Genomic DNA, 10,262 nt, shown 5'->3' with positions numbered 1-10,262 from the left:
GCTCCTCTGTGGGTGAACGGCAAGCCTCAGTAAATATCGGTCTATGGCTGACTTGTTGACCACCACACACTTTTCTAATTCATCACTTTGCTTTTCGTATGATCTGTGGACACAAGCACAACAAAGACCCCTCAGGCTCCCGTGTAGCCGAGACCTGCATCTGATCTGAGTTGTACCGATGGACCATGGGAAGTGGAAGGAGCAGGAGGCTTTGGTTGCCAACACAAGACGATCAGATGTGTGGCGTGGCTGGCAGAGTGTCGGCGTTCGTGGCGAAGGCGGTAGAGTCCAATCCAGTGGCAGAGGTTCTGATGTGTGGGCTGCAGAGACCTGCGATTTGAAACTACAGAGTGTTTGCTTTTTTTCCTATAGCAGAAGGCACCCTTGGCCGTGCTATATCTTTTAGTGACCAAATCCACTCCCCCTAATCCTCTGAGAAAGTCTACGAACTATATAATCTTTATTAATAAATCTCTTTCTTCCTGAACTGCCTAGGTTCTGCTGTTTGAAAATAACAACAACAGACCAACATAGCCTCACCCAGAAATATGGGACTGGAAACGCCCTGTTTGAGTATTCAAAGTATCTCTCAGTGGGTGGCCAGTGCTTTGAATCAATGAGTTTTAAATAGCAAATGCATTTCAGGGTGCACCATCCAGACTAGGAGCAGAGACAAAGCAGGAAACAGAGATACTGTCTAAATTTTTGTTTTATAAATTATTTCAGTTATTTTTGGTCACTTTTAGTGATAGTACCAATGTGCAAGAGGTATTGCCTATGAGGCTAACAGAGATGTTTAAACTTCAAAACCAGATTATGGCCCTGAAAATCAGGAAAACTCCCCTGCCTCAGACATCAGGCTATGTCTATGGCTAGCAATTGATGTTGTTTTAAATAGTGGGTAATAGAAAACCAAACTATTATGTTTGGACAGAATTAACAGGGCTTCCTCGTGGCAAAGAGGTGGTGTGAGGAATCTCCCTCCCTCTCCCTCTCTCTCTCTCTCTCTCTCCTTCTACCCCTCGCCTTCCCCCTCTTAATCCCGCTCCTCCCTCCTCTCATGATTATGTAGTGGATACACCTAGGTCTCAGGTCTGTCACTTGCTGGGTGATGCTGGATGAATTATAACTCCTCTTCACGTGTCTGCATTAGCTAGCTTCACATTGCTGTACTATAAACAGAGGAGAATGGGATTGTTTTGTTTTACAGATTCAGAGGGAATAAGATCTATTATGGTATGGAAGGCATAGCAGCTGGCCCGGCAACCAGGAAGCCGTGGGAATAAGAAGCAGAACAGGTACTAAAGCCTTGAGGCACACATCCAGAGCTACACTTCCTCCAGCCCCACCTCCTAAAATCTCCACACGCTTTCCAAACACCACCATCATTTGGGGAACCACATTCAAATATATGAGGCTATGGGGGCGGGGCACGTCTCATAACATTATAATGGTGGCCTGCTGGCGGTGTGGTGAGGTTGGCCTGTATACACAGGCCGCCTTGAAGTAAGTTTTCGGCCTCAGATGATGGAGTCCTCTGGCTTTCTTCTTACCTATTCTAGTTCACAGAGAGCTCTAAGCCAACCGGCTCCCACAATTCTGAAATACTGTGTGTGAGTTGGGATTTTGGGATATTCAACAGTGTTTGACCTATGCTGTGGATGTTCTCCAGGGTCCCAATAGTAAGGCATTAAAAAAAAAAGTATTAAAAGCTTCTTTTGTAATGCAGGTAAATCATTGAGGAATTTCTTAGATATAAAATATGGGGGCACTTCGCTTAACCTCAGGACAACAAGGAGGCTCACTTGGCTAAAGTGCTTGCAGTACAGGAAGCCTGGAGTTGAGAGCCTCATCAGAAACCACAAAAATCTAGGTGGATGTGGAAGCCATGATCCAGAGGCAAAGGCAGGAATCCCAGGGCATGCTGGGGATTGTAAGATGAGCCATGTTGCTGAGCTCTGGGCTTGACTGAGAACCCTTCCTCAAGAAGTGTAAATAGATGAGCAATGTGGAAAGAGTCCCAACACTAACCTCCAGCCTCCATAGACACACTCACCTACACACGTGTGGATATGCACACACACTTGTATATCACACACACACACACACACACACACACACAGAATTAACCTTTATACCTGCCAACACAATGTAGCTGGATATAGGTCTGTATTCACACACACACACACACACACACACACACACACACACACACACACACACACAAGAATTGTACATGTATATATCTTTTCATGCAAGCGGGTACATAACATTTCTCTATATGCATGATACGTATGCGTATTCAAGATAGAAACTCTATCTGTGTGATTAGCCCTGAGGAATTCTGGCGACCTTGTGATAAGCAGGTGGCCTTTAGCATCCTGAGTCTGGAGAGGGTCCCCCTCACCACGTTCGTCTCAGTCCGTATATCTTCGGGTCAGTTGCTAATTGACTAGAGCAGGAGGGCACAGAGCAGATGGATTACACATGGCGAGCGACCCCTGACATAAATCTACCACTTTGGGGGTGGTTTCGTGAGAGACACTCAGCCTGGCAACAGTTGTGCTATATTTCTTCTCTGGACAAACAAAGACGCATCTCGGCCAGTGTCCCTGAAGCCCTAACAGGGCTGGGATGAAGTTTATCCAATGAACGCCCAAGGGGCGTGGGGATGGGAGCATCAAGGGCGGGTGGCTTCCATGATACCTTGGTCAGGTGTGGCCGACTGTCTTTCTTTTCGTTAGGTCGGTTGATACCCGCACAGATGAGCTTTACAAATCTGAGCACGAAGCTTGGCTGTATTCTTAGAGTCAAGTTTTCCAAGAGTTAGCGTAGCTATAAATTAACTAGTCTCCAAAATACATAAATAAGCGAATTGCTTTCTTCGGAGATGCCTCCAGCAGGGCGCCGGCTGGTCTTCTGAAGCTGGTGGCTGCACCACTGCCCGGCCCTTTTAGAAATACTTATCAGGGACATATTGAGGAAAATTGTACCTACAAAAGCAGCGTCTTCTGCCATGCAAATCAGGCCCCAATTCCCCCAGATAAGGATCTTTTTGATGGAACGCTCGCAGAATCCCCAGTTCTTAATTCTTTCATTAGTATTCCAGGCAGCTGGTAGCTGAATAACAGAGAAAACGGTCTGAATTGCTGTGTCTGAAGCTTAGTATTGATTTGTTTAATAGTGTCAGGAAGTCAAAATTCACAAATCTCCTGTCGATTGTTTATGAGGCAGTTAGCAGAGAATTGGTTGCCCTTGCTTAATTAATAACTCATTACTGAAATTTGATTATATGCTTGAATGCCTTAAACGGGCTCTAACAGGGTGGCAGCGGAGTGGGGGCAGCGATGAGGTAAGGCGCTCTGAGGACAGTTCCCTCTGGGGGCTGTGAGAATGTCCCCACATGTGCTCGATACAGGCTTCCTCCAGCGTACCTCCTCCTGTCAGCCTCCGCGCTGTGAAGGTGGTCCAGAGTCCCACAGACTAGAAAGTTGCTGCCTTCGGAATCCGAGGTGACAAGCATACCTGATTGGTTACTTGATCAGGCAGATTATGTCACAGGGTTCTGGATGTATCCAGTCTGGAAGGCAGGGGTGGTGAGGGAGAGGCATAGCAGATGGGGGCCCAGGACACAGTCTGTGTCATAAGCTCTGTAGTCTCAAAATAGAAAAAGCCAGCACAGCTAGTTGTTACCCTGGATAGAGAGAGGGGGGCATTAGAACTGAGGTCTGCCTAGTGGGAACTTGGGGCTGGGGCTGTGAGCGAGGCGACACTCTTCCTGTGCCCTAGTACCAAGGACAGACAGAGAAATGAAGATTTACTTTGATGTGACACCAGAGGACAAAGGTGTCTGTGCTGTTTCCACATTAAAGTGGGGTCTTAGAGCTACTGCCGAAGGGCTGGGCTCAGGCGTGTGTAAAAGGCGGCTCTTCCAGCACTGTCTTACAATGGGGGCCTCTCATGACTCTCGTAGAGCTGCTGGGTCATCCCGCTGTCCCCATCTGTTTTCCCGGGGTTGACTCCAATCAAGCTTATGGACCGATGCATCTCTGAGCCCCCTGCATTGTCATGTAGGTGAGGAAACAGAAGGGGGGGACATCCTTGCGTGTAATATGACTACTACCATGTGGGGGCTGGGTGATCGGGGATGGATATAAGACAGAGGGGAGACAGCTGTGTCTCCCACAAAGCATTGCTGCCATCCAGGTTGGGGCTAAGCTCTCAGTCTGACTGGAAGACCTTTCTTCCTTCGTTTCTGTGTGTTACATCTACTGGCTGGGCTGTCCAGGTTATAAGCAGCCCTGGGCAGTGCGACAGGTATGTACTTCTTGCTGGCTTCTGTGACAGGCACGGTGGAGACAAAGTGGGACCTGCTGGGCTGGCCAGTTCTCCCGATGCCTGCCTGGTGCTTGCCATGAGGCAGATTGGTCAGGGGCCTCACTGTGCTATCTCAGATCATTTTTGTTCTGGAAGAAGGGAAGGATTACAGTCTAGATTCCAGGCAGCCGACTCATAGAAAACTTTCTAGAGCAGCACAAAGTGAGGGATGCCTGGTAACAGGCTAACCTCAAGTGGACAAAGGGCACAGCTGCCAGGTCAGGCTTACCCTTGGAGACTGGGTGCTGGGCTTACTCGCCTCAGCAGCCATCTGCTTAGGGAGCTGAAGAGCAGCTGGGGGCTGTGACACCCGTATAAGGGACCACAAGGTATGTCTGTGGATTGCAGGGGTAGTGGTCACTGCCTAGAGGGGCCAGAGAGCTTCTGGAAGGAGGTAGGACCAACACGAGACCTTGAAGGGTAGGTTGGATTTCATGGGGTTGGGGCCCACAGCATTCCAGGCAGGCCCAAGAGCAGGCTGGTCAGAGGTAGGTTTCAGGACCGGCGACCGGCCAGGGTAATATGACCGGCCCGTCTCCTGCCTGTGGTCTTAATTGAACCAGCCAAGCTTTAAAAATGAACAGTTGATCATTTGATTAAGAAGGGCCTCTGACTCTTTCAAGACCCAGGGAGACTGATTCTTATCAGCGTGGATTGGAACAGTTTGTATGGAGGAATGCTGGCTAGCCTTGGAAAGGACTGTGTGTGCTGGCCTCGGGGCCAGGCTGACTTGTGCTTTCTCGATGGTGGGTCCCTTGGTGGAGTGGGTGTTGAGGGCTCAGGCCAGACCTGCCACCCAGTGAAGGTGCCCGAGTTCCAAGGTTGCCCTCGCTTCTCCTGGTGCCAGGAGCTTCACCAAGCAAGCCTGCTTTAAAAGCACCACCTGGGCCTCTGCAAACAAGCACGTCCAGTGCAGCTTTCATGCGTCTCCCTGGTCCAGCAGCAGTAGAGCTTGCTCTTGTTGGCCATGAGGCCTATGTGTCAAATTGTTGTACTTTCAGTTATACAGAGGAAAAATATAGAGTTAACTTTGAAAAAAAACCCGTCTAATTTATTCTGCTTGATTACGCAGCTGGAATGGGAAGGTAGCTGCTGTTTGTGGTTAAATAACCCCTGACAATTTCTTAAAGAAACGATCTTCAAAGCTTTAACGGGTCAGTGGCTCAAGTACAAAGGCAAGATTGATTTCCATCCTCCTACTCTTTGTTCCCAGAGTTTAAAACAGACACGTTTGGGTAAATTAGTTTGTCTATGTTATTAATGGAAGAAGTTATTAAACTCCCATAAATATGGGCTGGTATCTTACTTAAAACGCCAAGTTTGTTTTAAGAGGAGGGGGGAAAAAGTCAGAAGAAAAAGCATGGGGAAAGGCAGAGGGGCTGACTTGTGCTTCCTGCCTTTTTGCTTTCTAGAGATGAATTTGGATTGGCGAGCTGGGGAAAAGGATGTCTCCAGGGGTTCCCCGAGTGGAGAGGGTCATGCCCAGGGTCATAGGACTGATGTCGGTGGGACGTGGGGGTCAGATGGGGTGCTTCCAATGTCCTTTCCTTAGCAGAGAAGATGACACGGGGCTGCCCAGCTCAAACCCAAGGGACAGATAATATTTAATGGCAACTGAAAAGTTTTCTATGCTTTTCCAAGGCTAGGAAGACAGCTCAAGGAGTAACACCCTCTGCAGAATCCAGATCAAAACAAACACACCAACAAAACCACACAGTACCGTGGCATGCCTTTGTGATGCCAGCGCTGGCAGGTGCAGAGACAGGAGGACCCCTGGCTCTTACTGGGTGGCCAGCCTAGCAGAATGTTAAGTTCCAGGCCAGTGAGAGACCCTGCCTCAAAAACAAGGTGAATGGGATTCCGAGGAACAACATTTAAGGTTGACTTTTGGCCTCCACATGCACCCTCATGTATGTGTATACACGTGCGCGCACCCCCCTCATGTATGTGCACACACACACACACACACACACATACACACACACACCACATGGGCCTTTTCAGAAGAAGGGACCCTAATAGCTGGCCCAGCTGGCAGAAGCAGCTTCCACACCTTACATCTTGGGCTAGAGTGCAAAGGTTTGGCCTTAGGACTCACCGTGGGGTGTTGCCAAGTTGCTCACCATGGCAGCAGGGTGCCTCCATAGGTAAATCTCTTGGCTGTGTGGGGCTCATGAGTTACAAACCACCAAGTTCAGTGTTTTTTTTTTCTGAGTTTACAGTGTGAATGAACCTGGGCTTGCTCTACAGGAGGCTAAAGGTGAACGTGAAGTTGTTTTTCTGGTCCTTGAGCAGAAAAGTAGAACCCGGAAAACATTTGGAAACAAAGAAATACATAACACAACCAGTTGTTAGTGATTTTCCTGTTTGGCTTTTCTCAGAGCCTGGAACCCTTGCTTATGTGAAACACACACACGCATGCACGCACGCACGCACACACATGTGCACACACACATACATGCACACACATATGCGCACACACATGGACACACACGCACGTGCGCACACACGTGCACACACATTTACATCTACTGAGTGCTTAGTATACTTGGTCTATTACATACTGACTCATTCCCACCAAAACGTCTTCACCAAGCACATCCACACCTACATTCACAGGAAACAGGCATCGACGGTGAGACCTGTGAGCCTTGAATCTGGACAGACCGACTAACTCCATCCTTGGGGCCGTGTCCCCACTCATTCTGCGTGCACCCCCTTCATACATGTGCAGACTATTTAACATGGGCATAGCTATGTCATGTGTACCTACATCACAGAGGGGTCATGAATAAGCACGCTCTGTGGTCACATGCCATGCTTAGCATGCAGAAGGCCCTGTTGTTCCACCTCCTAAAGAGTTATTACTCTATTCCAGACCAGCGCCTCCTGCTGGTGACAAAACATTAAACATATTGTGGGGGGAAAGGACATTTCGTACTCCGACCCACCTGTCTTCTTCCAGGGATTGCCTGAAATGCCCAGGCGACCTTGGTGGACGTTGGGAGCGGAACTCTGGTCCTCTGCAAGAGCGGTATGCACTCTTAACCAACGAGGCAGCTCCTCATTCCTGGAGTGCCCTTTGGAGAGCCTGGGCACCCCAGTTTTACTGCATCTCAATTGCTTCTTGCAGAGTCCTATAACCTCCATTCCTTCCTGTCTCTGTTGCCCCCAAATAGTTTCATGCTAAACGGAGAACTAAGTGACTGAAGAACACTCGGTTCCCAGGTTCAAATCCAGGTTTACCATCTCCTGGGCTCTGCCTGGCCCGGGGACCACGAATGGCGGTCGGCGGTCGGCAGTCGGCGGTCAGTGGTTGGTGGTATTGAGAGCTCAGCTCCCCTTTCCTCCTCCAACATTCATTCTTTGGAGCTGCTTCCGGAAGGAGATCTGCATCCTTTTATTGTACAGAAGCCACTTCAAGGTGGTCAGGAAGACTGGAGTTTTGGCATACGGAATTACTTTAGGAAAGCTTTTGCCCGCCCCTCTGTTTAGCTAATCTTGTTCCAATCATTTTGATGCACTAAGAATTTTAGTGATTAAACATCGGCTGTGTCTCACAGAATACTGACATTCTGCAGCCATGTCCCTGAGATGAACTTCATCACTGACGTGTCAGCTTCCACACACTTAGTCTTCATGTGTGTTTTCAAGAACATGCATGTGTCATTTAATCTCACCAAGCCCCAGCTCTCCAGGTGGGCAGGGGACAAAGAGTCATAGCAGCTGTGTGAGGACTAAATGGATGAACGGTTGTCCAAGGAATTGGAAGGGGGCTGGCAAGTGCCAAACGCCTGTGAATATCAGTCATTCTCTTTGAAATTCTCTAGTGGGCACCTTTACTCCTTCATGCCTTCCACCTTGCGAGATCTTTGCAAGCCCAGGGCCCCGCCCAGCCTTGCTCCTCCCTGTGTCCCTTTGAGTCCTGTTGTGTATGCTAGAGGACCGAGATCTAGGCTGTGCCTGGCAGTCTTGATCCCAGGGACCCACTTGTATTCTGGTAAGCCCAAGTGATCACGATGGGCCATCTTGAAGAGGATCTTGGGAGGATCTTGCTACTGCACTGCTTAGTCACAATCCAACTCCCTGCGTGTCCCACCTCCCCATCCCAGAACGCATGCAGGGTCGGCCTCACTCACAGCTGCTGACACCATGGCCTCAGACCTCCTACCATGAGGCCCACTGCACACCTGGGCATCTTTGGCATCAATGGACCCACTAGGAACTCTATAGAAGAGTCTCTGTGAGCCGCCTTCAGCCTGGATGGTTGCTGACAAGTAGGGAAGGAATTGGTACTTTGGGTGCCTGACTCTGTGGGCTGAGCTGGGCTCACACAGGCCGCCCGCCATCTTTCCTGAATAAGCTTCCTCCTCTACCACCTGCAGTTAGCTGGAAGGGCAGCAGGCGTTGCTCCTCTCGGCTGGGCAAGAAATGAATGGGTCATTGGGCACCATTTATCAGATTAGCTGCACCCGATTTGGCAGTGGAAGGAGGTGGGAGACAGAGACAGAGACAGAGACAGAGACAGAGACAGAGACAGAGACAGAGACAGAGACAGAGAAGAATGTGACGCCTCTGAAGCACAGGCTCGCAGTTGGTACTGGCTTGCTTCCACTGTATTTTACTGGCTATGTTGGCTGCTCCTGTCATTTCTCTGACCAAATGCTCGTGAGAAGGGACTTAGTGGAAGGAAGATCTATTTGGGTTCATGGTTCAAAGAACACAGTCTGTGACGGCAAGGACAGCATGGTGCCACAGAGGATGCTTCCATAGCAGTGGGAACAGTTATCAAAGGCATCTCTCATGGCAGTGGCCGACTGGACTCAGAGGGTCCAAGTTGACCCAGCGACCCAGCGGCCCTCTTCTGCAAGCTATGCATCCAGCTCCAGAAATCCTTCAGCCTCCCCAAGTCTCAGCAGTTGGGGACCAGGTGTTCAAAAACAAGCTCTCGTGGGGCATTTCAGGCCCTAACCATAACACTAACTGAATTTGCAAGGCCAGCCTACGTTCAAAAACATAGTCTACAAACAGGTACACGCCTTCCGAGGGGAAGAGCCACAGAGCCCCACCGTGGAGGGTCTGTGGGTGTGGGCGGAGGTGAGAAGGTACAACAGTCTAGAAGCTGCTGGAGGTATGGAGGGCTGCACAAGCAACAAATCTTAGAAAAGAGAAGTAGATGAGCAAACTGTAGCCAGGAAAGAGCTGTGCTGAAGGTTCTGTTTCCTGAGCTTCATGGCTGCCCGTAGGGAGCAGAGTTTGGCCTGGTTCTGAGAAGGGCCTACCTCTGACCAGTCATGTTGCTTTGGGGAGCCACTGAATACACTACTACCCTTTATCTTCCGTCTCAGACATGGAACTGCAGTTCATGTCCGGTAGGGCTTGGATATGAAGTGCCTGTCATGTGTTGATGCTTAGTGATTGGGTCATGTGGAGCCTGATCTAGTCAATGGATTAACCCACTGAGAGATTCATTATTGGAAAATAACGGAAACATATATAAGGAGCAAGTGACTACGGGCATGTCTGTGGGGGCTATGCCATTTTTCTTCTTTTGCATGTAGTGTACGAATGTGTGCACATGTGTGTGTGCAAGATACTGACCTGTACAAGCATGTATGGAGACCAGAAGTCAATGCTGGTGCCTTCTAGATCACCATTCAACTTTCTTCTCTTGGAGGCAGGATCTCTCACTGAACTTGGAGCTGGCTGGTTCAGCTCCAGTGAGGAGTTAGCATCAGCCTGTCTGACTCACAGTGCTGGGGTTACCAGGATGTATCGCCATGCTGAGCTTTTAATGTGGGTGCTGGGGATCAAAGGCAGGTCCTTAGGCTAGTACATCAGGAACTCAGCCATGTCCCAGCTCCAGCGGTGCCTAGTCTTCTTCT

The 10,262-nt window shown here is 49.4% G+C and overlaps 1 long non-coding RNA gene across 1 annotated transcript; it reads left to right on the top strand.

Moving 5' to 3' along the window:
• The first annotated feature begins 4,625 nt into the window (after positions 1 to 4,625).
• Positions 4,626 to 7,969, top strand: LOC311586558. Its single transcript, XR_014775578.1, has 3 exons — positions 4,626 to 4,706; positions 6,019 to 6,225; positions 7,343 to 7,969. It is a non-coding gene; the product is annotated as an uncharacterized lncRNA (long non-coding RNA).
• The last annotated feature ends 2,293 nt before the right edge of the window (positions 7,970 to 10,262 follow it).

The sequence above is a fragment of the Acomys minous genome (assembly GCF_964271855.1).
Source record: "Acomys minous genome assembly, chromosome: 2".
In the NCBI taxonomy this organism is placed as follows: Eukaryota; Metazoa; Chordata; class Mammalia; order Rodentia; family Muridae; genus Acomys; species Acomys minous.
This window is presented reverse-complemented; position numbering and strand designations above follow the sequence as displayed.